Raw genomic sequence first — 12795 nt, forward strand, 5'->3', positions numbered from 1 at the left:
CCCACCGCCCGTCACTTCATCTTGATGGTGATAGATAAATTGATTCAGGGTGAGATCTCAAGATTTCCTCTCCACTTAGAGACGGTTCTGTTCTTTGGTTCGTGGATGTACTAGTGAAAACTCCAAACCAAACCAAACCAAAACAAAACAACACAACCCTGGAATGAATGTCAACAAATTTAGAATGGTATCCCCTGACAAGAAAAATCTTAATATCGCTTTCTAATTTTTGCACAATTAAAAGAAAGAAGAAAGAAACACTATTCTTTTTTTTTGCAACTTATGCTTTCATTTCATAGGAATGCTGTTTTAGGGTTTGGTGACACAAGTCTGCAGCCTCTCCTTCGGGCTTCAATGTCTTTGTAGACTATTTTCAGCTACTTATATCCTTTTTGTTTAGCATAATGTGATTTATATGTTCCCGCTGACTCCATACATACTAGTTGGCAATGAACTGAGATGAAGCCTGCTGAGGAGAATCTGATGACAGTAGGAACCCAGGAAGATCAACGGGTTTAGGGAAAAGGGATTTTTTAAAATGCCTTTTTCCAGTTTAACTCTTAGAGATTCCAGATCTTGCCTTACTAGTGCTTCCTGCAAATTCTTACAAAACGAGGTAGAGAAAAAATGGACAAAAGGAATTGTTATATTTCTTTGGAATTGGAGTGGGGAATAAGAAGGGAAGGTCAAAGATGATTAAAATGAAATGAATGCAGCAATTTGGGGAATTGACACTATTAAGCTTCTTTTTAAAAAATGATTTACTGCCATGATTGTTCCAAACTACACCCCCAAACTTCAAATGCATTATTATTTTATTATTTCTAAATCTACGGTTGGCATCTTTAGGCTTTGCTGCTATGGAAACGACCCCTTGTTTCCCAAGATTCACTTTGATGGAAATGCAATAACCTACATGCAATGTAGGATGGAAATGCAATAGCCCACAAGCCATTGAGCGAGACATAGAGAATTCAATGGTGAGCAAAATAGCCAGCTCTGGTCCTGTGGAATTTACGAGCCAATGGGATTTTGTGAATACCTTATAAACTTGTGATTACTTCCCAACCCCCTAAGGGTGCCATGATACCCTTGTACCACAAAAGCATCTTCCAAAATCTAACGTTGAGTAGAAGGAGGAAATCTAGAAAGTGGTGCATTTGGTATGAAAAATGAAAGAAGAGGGATTCCAGAGATTTCGAAGCTTCAATATTGTGGTTTCATTACTATTTTTGCAGTTTGTATTTTCTTTTATTTTCAGCTTTATTGAGGTCTAGCTGATAAATTGTAAGATATTTAAGGTGTACAATCTGATAATTTGATATACATATATATAGTGAGAGGAGTCTCCCCATGGAGAGTTAATAGTCACATGGATGGAGTTATTAACACATCTGTCACCTCACATATTTACCTTTTCTTTTTTTTTTTTTTACATTTACATTTTCTTATGAGAAAATTTAAGTTTTACCCTCTTAGCAAATTTCAATTATATAATACAGGGCTGCCGTCTGTGGGGTCGCACAGAGTCGGACACGACTGAAGTGACTTAGCAGCAGCAGCAGCAGCAGCAGCAATATAGTATTAGCAGCTATGGTCACCATGGTTTACATTAGACCCTCTAATGTTATTCAACTTACAACTGAAAGTTTATAACCTTTTTCCAACCTCTCCCTATTTCTCACAACCCTAGCCCCTGGCAACCTCTTTTCCACTCTCTGTTCCTATGGGTTTGATGTCTTTCTTTAGATTTTACATATGTGTAACACTGTGCAGGGATTTTCTCTGTCTGGCTTATTCCACCTAGCATGATGGCCTCCAGATTCATCTATGTTGTTGCAAATGACAGGATTTTCTTTTTTTTTAAGGCTAAATACTATTCCATGTGTATATACACCACATTTTTTTACCCATTCATTTGTCAGTGGACACTTAGGTTTCTTCCATGTCTTGGCTGTTATGAACAGTGCTGCTATAAACATTAGGGTACATATATCTCTTGCTGCTGCTGCTAAGTCACTTCAGTCGTGTCCGACTCTGTGCGACCCCATAGACCGTAGCCCACCAGGCTCCTCCATCCCTGGGATTCTCCAGGCAAGAACACTGGAGTGGGTTGCCATTTCCTTCTCCAATGCATGAAAGTGAAAGTGAAGTCGCTCGGTCATGTCCAACTCTTAGCAACCCCCTGGACTGCAGCCTACCAGGCTCCTCCGCCCATGGGATTCTCCAGGCAAGAGTACTGCAGTGGGGTGCCATTGCCTTCTCTGACATATATCTCTTAGAGTTAATTATTTTATTTCCTTCAGATACCACGTGTCCCCACATGGCAGACTTATCTAGATGCTTTGCCAGTAAATACAGGGGGTGTGGCTTCTTGAAATCACACGTAAAGAGCGTCCACCATCCAGCCTGGTCCCAGGAAGTCTGGCTATAGGAGACAGCTCTGACTAGTGCTCCTCCTGCCAGGCCAGGGACAGAGACCATCCCCAAGGTGATCCACCTTGTCCTGGCCAGTGCTCTGCAGACCTCTTACACTCACGGAAGCATCTTTCCTCTGTCCGCTGCTCCTGACATACTGCTAAGTCCTCAGTTTCCCTGAGATCACTATAGTGATCTCTTCTGTAGCCTGCTGGTCATTCTCCTGTTTTGATGGACAGTCATTGGCCTGTGGTTCATCATCAATGAGTCATGGACTGAAAGCTCTCCTCCCTTCCAGGCCAAGTTCTGAAATGAAGCCAGAGACAAATGGCTTGGTGCATCCAGCTTCCTGAAGACTCAGCAGTGGACTTTTTCACTGACCTGATGATTTAGGCCACGAAGTTCCCTTTCTTCTTAGGCACTGGCCCCACATCCCCTCAAGATGCATCCTGAACTCAATTCAGTTGCTGAAGGGACTGTTCTGCATGTAAACAATTCTTTTCCCCCAAAGTTCAGTCAAGACTATTACATTAAACGTAAGGACCTTGCCCCTCTCCTCCTAGGGCCAAAGGCTATCACCATGGCTTCTCCTACCTGTTTAGGGGTTTTATCTCAACAATTTCTACTATCATTCCCAACTGATTCAGTTATTTCATAACTAAGGAGACTCATCAAGTCCAGATCTAAATAAAATCATAGCTAGTCCCCCTCATCTACCTACCAAAGTTTGCTAGAACATGCTCGAATTCAACCAACTGAGTAGCCAATATATTTTTCTTGTCTTCTAAGTGCCAAAGTGGTGATAAGGTACCTTAGTCTCCTCCTTTTTAAGTTATATTTAAATAACACTTGTAGTGGGTAAACAGATTAGACTCTCTGGGACCTCCCCAGATATAGAGTTTCAGGATGGAAAATTCTCCTGCTGTTCCTGTGGTCTCTGATTTAGGCAAGTTACCCATTTGATTGTAGCTAGTAGGAGTGTGTAAATGTCTCTTTCAATATTGTAGCAACTATGTCATATTTTCATCATAGTAGCAGTTTCCACAGCTCGTTCACTCTTATTGGTGGTGAATTTTTCTATCCAACACATGTGTTTTATCATTTCTATTTTTCTTCCTTAGATTTTTTTGTATGTGGACCGTTTTTAAAGTCTTTATTGAATTTGTTACAATACTGCTCTGTTTTATGGGGGTTTGGGGGTTTTTGGCTGCAAGGCATATGAGAACTTAGCTCTCCCCATCAGGGGTCAAACCTTCACCCTCCGCATTAGGAGGCCAAGTGCACCCACTGGACAACCAGGGCAGTCCCTACCTTCTCATTCCTGATGCCTTTTCCTTTTCAGTCTGAGGATGATGAAGCCAGTGTCATTTACAGAGAGCGATGGTGAAGGGCATGTGGGCATTGTAGCCAGAGTTAGATTCTTGGCACTGGGAAAGACCACAGCAGTGTATTCATCCTTACTGGGACTTGGTTTCTTCACGTGTGCGATGTAATTGCACCTCTCTCCCCTGTGACATGAAAGCAGTCAGTAAATGATCTAACAATTACAGCATTCTAAAACTAAAATGGATCTTAGAAATCATCTATTTTAACCTAATTGATAGCATCTTTTGACATAAAATTTTCTCCAAACTGAACACGAAGTTTCCAATTTGCACTTTTGCATCTAGACCTGCCTGTACAAATTGCCTTAAATATTTCAGGTTGAAGAATATTGGAGGCCTAAATAGGTTTAAAAAAAAAAGCTTGGATTTAGTGACTATGAAAATAATGTCTCCTGACAAGGCTCTAATAGAAGTAAGAATAACCATAAGAGAATTCTTTACACTAAGCTGATTCATATCCTACTTAAAAGTGATCACGATGTTTATGCCAGTCATTCACCTCGTTTCCATTTCAGATGGGAAATGGCCTGAATAAAGACTAGTCCTGTGACTTGGCACAGCATAAGGCATTGAAAGACTGGATTGGGACTATACGAGGGGCTCCAGGGAAACATCATACTGGCAGCTAGTCCAGACTGAGGAATTAGAGGGCAGCCAGTAGGAGGCCAAATGGGAGATATATAGACCAAGGGCTTAGCTGAAAGTTAGTTGCTCAGTCGTGTCTGACTCTTTCCAGCTCTGCAACCACATAGACTGCAGTCAGCCAGGCTCCTCTGTCCATGGAATTCTCTAGGCCAGAATACTGGAGTGTGCAGCCTTTCTCTTCTCTAGGGGATCTTCCCGACTCAGGGATCAAATCTGGGTCTCCTGCATTGCAGGCAGATTCTTTACTGCCTGAGCCACCAGGGAAGCCCCAAGGTTTGGTTATATCAACAGAATATAAAATGAGGTTAAGGAATCAAACACCTTAGTCCATTTAGGCTGCTATAGCAAAAACACTGCACAGACTGAGTAGCTTAAACAACATTCATTTTTCACAGTTCTGGAGGCTGGGAGTCCATGATCAAGGCGATGGCAGATTCTGTGTCTGGGGAAAGCCTGTTCCGTAGTTGGTAGTGGGAGATCTTCTTGCTGTGTCCTTACATAGAGAAGGACTGAGGGTGTTCTAGGGACCCCATTATAAGGGCACTAGCCTTGTTCACCGAGAGCTCCACCTCATCACCTCCCAATGACCCCGCCTTCAAATATCATCACATTGGGGTTGGATTTCAACATATGGATTTTAGGGGAGCACAAACTTTCCGTCTATAGCACTAAGTCCCCTAGAAAGCAAGCAAGCTAACAGGCATCCATGAAGTTGTTCTGTTTCCATCAGAGTTTACTCTTGACAATGGCAAATGTTATCTCAAGGCTATTTTTGTTGGCCTAATATTGGCATGCTAGGTCACGGCTGTAAACTATCTCGAAGGACCACCTAGCTCCCAGACCTTCCTATAGAAGGGAAACATTTAAAAAAAAACCCTTCGAATAGTCCAGGGATAGTCAGTGTCCATATTCAATTCAAGATTCAACTGACAAGGAAAAACCTATTAATACTAGAATTATAGAATCAAGAGGCAGTTCATACACTCTAGGTTCATCCACCTCATTAGAACTGACTCAAATGCATTATAAACCATCACAATATTGTAAAGTAATTTTCCTCCAATTAAAAGTAAAATATAATTTAAATTTAAAAAAAAGAAGCAGTTCAGTTTTCCAACTGAAAACTGAACTGTAGCATCCTTCAAAAAATAAAAAAAATCAAAATGATCAGTGTCCAGAAGGCCATTTTGTTGTTACTCAGTTCGTTTAAAAACAGACACTTTCTTATATTGACTTGAGCACGGGTATACCTGTGGCGGATTCATTTCGATGTTGGGCAAAACTAATACAATATTGTAAAGTTTAAAAATAAAATTAAATTAAAAAAAAAAGAAATATGCTTCCTTGGGACTTCTGTGTTCTCAGCGATTCTAGTTTTTGTGGTTGGACGGGGTAGATAATTTCTATGATGCTTGGTGAAGGAACAAATTCCGCTATTTGTAGTCTCCTTTTCCTCCAGTAGACTACCTGACATGTGAAAGGGCTCTGAAGGCTGAGACAGGAGGAGATACCATATTTTATACAAAGTTTTGGACTGATGGCCATTTTATTTTTGCTTGTCTTTTTTTCATTCTGGTAAATACATGTAACATAAAATTGATCATCTTAACCATTTTAAAGCGTGCAGTTTACTGGTATGGAGTACTTTCACACTTCAGGCAGCCAGCACCACCATCCGTCTCCAGAGCTCTTCATCTTGCAAAACTGAAACTCTGTACTCATTAAACACTGACTTCTCCTCCCCAACCTTGACACCTCCCCTTGGCTCCTGACAACCATCCCTCTACTTTCTGTCTCTTTGATTTTGACTGTTTTAAGTAACTTCTATAAGTGGAAGAACATAGTATTTGTCTTGTGGTGATTGGCTTATTTCACTTAGCATAATGTCTTCAAACTTCATCCATGGTACAACAGGTGAAAAATTTCTTATTTTAGAAGAATTCAGTTTTTAAAAGCTGAATACTGTCATGGTGTATGTATATACGATATTTTGCTTTTGCATGTTTTTTTAAAAGTTCCATACCAGAAAAGGACGAATCACTAGATGGAACTTCAAGGGATGATCTATAATAGGTAAACACAAATAAACAAAAGAAGCATTGTGAAATGGCATTCACAAGAGCACGATGACATACAGTGCACATTCACCAGAGTTGCTAAAATTTAAAAAGCCTGGGACTTGCCTGGTGGTCCAGTGGTTGGCTTCACCTTCCAATGCAGTAGATGCAAGTTTGATCTCTGGTTGGGGAGCTAAGATTTCACATGCCTCACAGCCAAAAAAACAAAACCTAAAACAGAAAGAATATTGTAACAGATTCAATAAAGACGTTAAAAATGGTCCACATTAAAAAAAAGTCTTTAAAAAATAAAGCTGACATCACCAAGTGTTGGCAAAGATGTAGATCAATGGGAACTCTTGATGAGTTGCTGTTGGCATGTAATTTGGTTAAACCAACTCGGAAAACCATTTAACAGTATCAATGATAGCTGAATGTAAAACTTATGATTTAACAATTCCACTCCTAGGTACATATATGTAACCACTGGTACATGTACCAAAAGCATTTATGAGACTATTCATAGAAACACTATTCATAATATCCCCAACTGGAAACTACCGTGGTGCACAGCTGTGGAGTAGATGAACAAGTTATTGGTAGGATCATACAAAGGAATGACTTATGGGGTGAAAATGAACAATTTACTGCCATGTACAGTGACACAAATGAATCTCACAGATATAATGCTGCGTGAAAAGCCAGACAGGAAAACGTTCCTGCTGCATGATTCCATCTACATGGAGGTCAAAACTGGCCTAGAGTAAAAGGAGTTGGGAACTTGGCTAACTTTGGGGAGTCGGGTAGTAATTGGGAGGGAAGACGAGGAGGGCTTGGGTTCTGGGTAATGTTTGCTTTGATCTGGATGCTTGTTACATGGGTATGTTTGCATCTTGAAAATCCATCAAACTGTACACTTAAGATGTGTGCTCTTTTCTGTACGTTTCCTCCTTAAAATAAAGACATACACTTTAAAGATGATAAATTTTAGACACTACATGTGTTATATATAAATATTTGTGGAACATGTGTAATTATGTCTGTATTCTTTGAGTGGTAAGATTTTTGAATATCTATTTGTGACACTTTTCATAATATTATTTGTGCAACAGGTAATTAAAATGAAAAAGAGACTACTTATTATATTCTCTACCTTCCAATGGATCCAAATTTCCCCAAAAGATATCTTGGACAGTAGAACAGAAAAGGAACAACTTGTCTACAGAGGAATAGACAGAGAAGATGTGGTACATACAAACAATAGAACATTAACCATAAAAAGAATGAAATAAGGCCATTTGCAGCAGATGGATAGACCTAGAGATTATCTCACTAAGTGAAGTAAGACGACAGCAAAAGACAAATGCCGTATGATATCACTTATATGCGGAACTTAACATGACAGAAATGAACTTATTTACATAAACAAGCTCAGGGATTTAGGAGCAAGCTTATGATTACCAATGGGGAAGAGCAGAAGGGATACACTGGGAGTTTGGGATTGACAATTACACACTGCTAATATATAAAACAGACTTCCTAGGTTGTGCTAGTGGGAAAGAACCTGTCTGCCAATGCAGGAGATGCCAGACACAAGCGTTTAATCCCTGGGTCGGGAAGCATCCCCTGGTGAAGTGAATGGCAACGCACTCTAGAATTCTTGCTTGGAGAATTCCACGGACAGAGGAGCCTGGTGGGTTGCAAAGAGTTGGACGTGACTGAAGGGACTTAGCACACATGCATGCATATATAAAATAGATAATCAACAAGGACCTACTAAACAGCACAGAGAACTCTGCTCAATATTCTGTAATAACCTAAATGGGAAAAGAATTTGAAAAAGAATAAATAGATGTATATGTATAACTAAATCACTTTGCCGTACATCTGAAATTAATACAACATTCTAAATCAACTCTCAACTACAGTCCAATATAAAATAATTTTAAAAATAAATAAATAAATATTAAAAAGAAAAATGACAAAAAAAGAGAAAAGGAACAAGCTAGCTATGGGTGATGACCAGAGCAGAAGATAGTGAAAAACATAGAAATATCCATTTATTATTTTTATTTTTTTAAAGACTAACTGGATTTGTTCATTGGTTCCATTAAAGGAAAGTGGAAGGTTAAGCAAAAATACTTTTCTTTCACTTTCTCTTCCTTTTTTTTTAAATACAAATTTATTTATTTTAATTGGAGGCTAATTACTTTACAATATTGTATTGGTTTTGCCATACATCAACATGAATCTACCACGGGTATACACATGTTCCCCATCCTGAACCCTCCTCCCATCTCCCTCCCCATACCGTCCCTCTGGGTCATCCCAGTGCACCAACCCCAAGAATCCTGTATCATGCATCGAACCTGGACTGGCGATTCGTATCATATATGATATTATACATGTTTCAATGCCATTCTCCCAAATCATCCCACCCTCTCCCTCTCCCACAGAGTCCAAAAGACTGTTCTATACATCTGTGTCTCTTTTGCTGGCTCGCATACAGGGTTATCATTACCATCTTTCTAAATTCCATATATATGCGTTAGTATACTGTATTGGTGTTTTTCTTTCTGGCTTACTTCACTCTGTATAATAGGCTCCAGTTTCATCCACCTCATTAGAACTGATTCAAATGTATTCTTTTTAATGGCTGAGTAATACTCCATTGTGTATATGTACCACAGCTTTCTTATCCCTTCGTCTGCTGATGGGCATCTAGGTTGCTTCCATGTCCTGGCTATTATAAACAGAGCTGAAATGAACACTGGGGTACACGTGTCTCTTTCAATTCTGGTCTCCTCAGTGTGTATGCCCAGCAGTGGGATTGCTGGGTCATAAGGCAGTTCTATTTCCAGTTTTTTAAGGAATCTTCACAGTTCTCCATAATGGCTGTACTAGTTTGCATTCCCACCAACAGTATACGAGGGTTCCCTTATCTCCACACCCTCTCCAGCATTTATTGCTTCTAGACTTTTGAATAGCAGCCATTCGGACTGGCGTGAAATGGTACCTTATTGTGGTTTTGATTTGCATTTCTCTGATAATGAGTGATGTTGAGCATCTAGAAATATCCATTTTTTAAGACAAAAACACCTCCTATCTATGCTCACTTCTTGAGCCACTGATGAGAATGCTGCTATCAGGGAGTCACAGGACATTGGTCAGTGAAGGGGCCTTAAGCTGTCTGAGCTCATCTCCTCCATCTTACAGGGAAGATGCAAGCGAAGTCTCAGGGCTGCACCGTCTGAGATGGCACAGTCAGGATAAGAATCCAGCCTTCCTGATTCTTAGACCACGGCTCTCCTTTCAGAGCAGCTGCTTGTTGCCTCTGTGGGTCCCTGCAAAGTGGTGACAGAAGCCAGGGCCAAGTGACAAAAAAATAGTCTCACTCTGTAGACAATCTGAAAAAATTACCTGTTCTTGACACCTCTCTGAAGTCATGTCCATTTGTAGTGTGGCTTTGCAACCCCCTTCCAAGAGGTGGCACCTTTTCCTGATCCCTGAAAATGGCTTTACCTGGGGGCCTGCTCTGACCAGTAGCCTGGGACAGAGACCGTGTGGTGTCAGCTGGGAGCAGGACCTCCGGAAGCTCTGAGCAGCTCAGCTTTGCCTGGAATCCTGCCCACCATCGGGTCAGCGATCTCAGGCTGGTGTGTTGGAGGGCGAAAAGACAGCAGAGGTGAGGTGTTTCCACTCCAGTGGATTCAGCAGCCCCACAGCCCAGACTCCACCAGACCTGCCCAGCTGAGCCCAGCCATACCATTGACCCACAAAATTGTGGGTTAAATAAGTGTATTTTTAATTTTTTAAATATTTATTTAATGTGTGAAGTGAAGTCACTCAGTCGTGTCTGACTCTTTGCGACCCCATGGACTGTAGCCTACCAGGCTCCTCCGTCCATGGGATTTTCCAGGTAAGAGTACTGGAGTGGGGTGCCATTTCCTTCTCCAAGGGAAATTCCCGACCCAGGGGTTGAGCCCAGGTCTCCCGCATTGTAGGCAGACACTTTACCCTCTGAGCCACCAGGGAAGCCCCAAACATGGTATTTAATGTGTACCATGTTTAAAGTCTTTATTGAATTTGTTACAATATTGCATCTGTTTCATGTTTTGGGGTTTTGGCTGCAAGGCATGTGGAATCTTAGCTCCCCGACCGGGGATTGAACCTGCCCCTCCTCCCCACACTGGAAAATCAAGTCTTAAGCACTGGACTACCAAGGAATTTCCAAATAAATATGTTTTAAGCCACTAAGTTTTAGGGTAGCTTATCCTTCATGAGAAGTGAATGGACACATCACATCAATCACCGTGAAGCCACATCTAGTTCATCCATGGTGTTGCAAACTGGTGTCCTTGTCTTCCCATTTTGCTTTTTAATCTTAAAAAGGTAAGCATTTTTATTTATTCATTTTCTCTTCCTCTCCTTTTCAATGAAGAAACCTCTCAGAGTGAAAGATACAAATTCTAAGCAGGCAGAGGCAAATTGGCATTTACCACATCATATCAAATAAAGCCTGGACACAGGTCTCTGCCCTGGAAGACATCCAGACAGTGGACAGCACAGGGCAATCTGATGCCCAATCATTCCTGCTTTCCTTCTCATGCAAGATAAACAGATCCAGTATTCTACATGGCCTACCACTTTCCCCTCCTCCTCTATCACCCCCCAGCAGGGCCTCCTTAAGGCCTCCTTTTATTAGGGTTACTAGTCATTATAAAAGAGGGTCACCTGTGACTAACTCTAGTCGTGGTTTGAAGTTCAACATCCTGCCTTCAGAAGCACTTGCTGGTTTGACAAATGCCTCGCAGAGATGTTCTCTGTTGTGTGCACAATCGAGCTAAGGTGTATTTCTTTCAAGAGAAGGAAGTATTCATTCTGACCTTTTCCTGCTATGCTGCCCACTCCTAGCGCATGGTGTGTGCTCTGATGGCCACCGTGGCCCTGAGCCAGAGGGAGGGAAGTCTCACCATATTGTTGTCAGAGCAGATAAGCAGTGGGGCACATGAAAGGGAAGCGCTCCAGGATCACAGGCTGCCTGGGCTCAGACGTGCTCCCGATCCAGTGAGCCAGCTAGCGGGGCTCATGGAAGCCTTAAGATCTATACTCATCAGGGGATCTCAGGCTCCCAGCATCCTGGTGGGAGGGCGGCTGAGCAACCAGCCAGCTGTAGTGGCTTCTAGTTCTTTCTTTAAAACACACACACACACACACACACACTGCCTCACTTCCAAGGTGAGACAGCTTTCAGGAGTAGTGTTGCTGCTATAGAAGATCAATGGAAAATGGTTACCAGAGGCTTGGTGCCCACACTTTTGCGTTCGTTTTTTCGTCTTCATGACTGCTTCCTGCTTTCTATCCCAGTGCACAGAACCTCATGTGTTCGAGGCAGTGCGCTCAGCTCTGCCATGAAGGCACCAGGAAAGATAGAAAACATCTGTTAAACAGCAGAGCAATAGGTCTAAGCAAAGAAATGAATTACAAAAGCCGCTATTCAGAGGGCAAATGTCATGTAGGCCAGGGTACTTCTTCTCATGGGAAATCTTTATCCTGAGGACATTGGAGTCTCAGTCTCATCCTGATTATACTGTTTTTCTCCATACTTACTGCTTGTAATCGTCATTTTCAGAGTCAACTCTGATACCAGCAGATGGACCCAACAGGGCTCGACACTTACTGAGATGGCGCCCCACTGGACCCAGAAACAGGCCCCACTGGACTCAGTGGTGCCAGGAACAAAAAGGAGTGATTAGAGCAAGGTGGTGAGTGCAAGAACTGAAGGAGGAGAAGCTGAGAGACAGAACTGGTCATATGGCGTATACTCTGCACGGATGGACGGATCAACTGCCATAGCAGTTACACGTGGTCTTTGCTGTTTTCCTCTGCATACCTTTCACTCTCCAGTTACTTTTTCTTTCTCATGCTGAACGAGTGATAATTTGGCCCCTGTGCATGGAGTATAATGCTGTGGATGCACTCTGCTCGTCTCATTTGTCAAGTTATCCTAGAAATCTCCATGCAAAAGCTCTGGGACTCACTCAGCCCCAGGTAGGTTAGGATGAATAAGAAAACAAGACCAAAAGACTGACTCATTTTAATATTTCATCTCTCTATCTTACCTGCATCCCCCTCCTCTCACCAAGGAAAGGCTAAATTTAGGTTTCTGGCAATCCACTGAAGGTGGTTAGAAGGACTCAGGGTGGGTAGGTGAGTGCGTGATTTCTATAAGAGGAAAGGTGAGGAGCTATGAAGGAGGGGTCTTGGAAGCTCTGCTGGGGTTTCCCCAA

The sequence above is a fragment of the Bison bison genome, unplaced genomic scaffold (assembly GCF_000754665.1).
Source record: "Bison bison bison isolate TAMUID 2011002044 unplaced genomic scaffold, Bison_UMD1.0 scf7180017864171, whole genome shotgun sequence".
Lineage (NCBI taxonomy): Eukaryota > Metazoa > Chordata > Mammalia > Artiodactyla > Bovidae > Bison > Bison bison.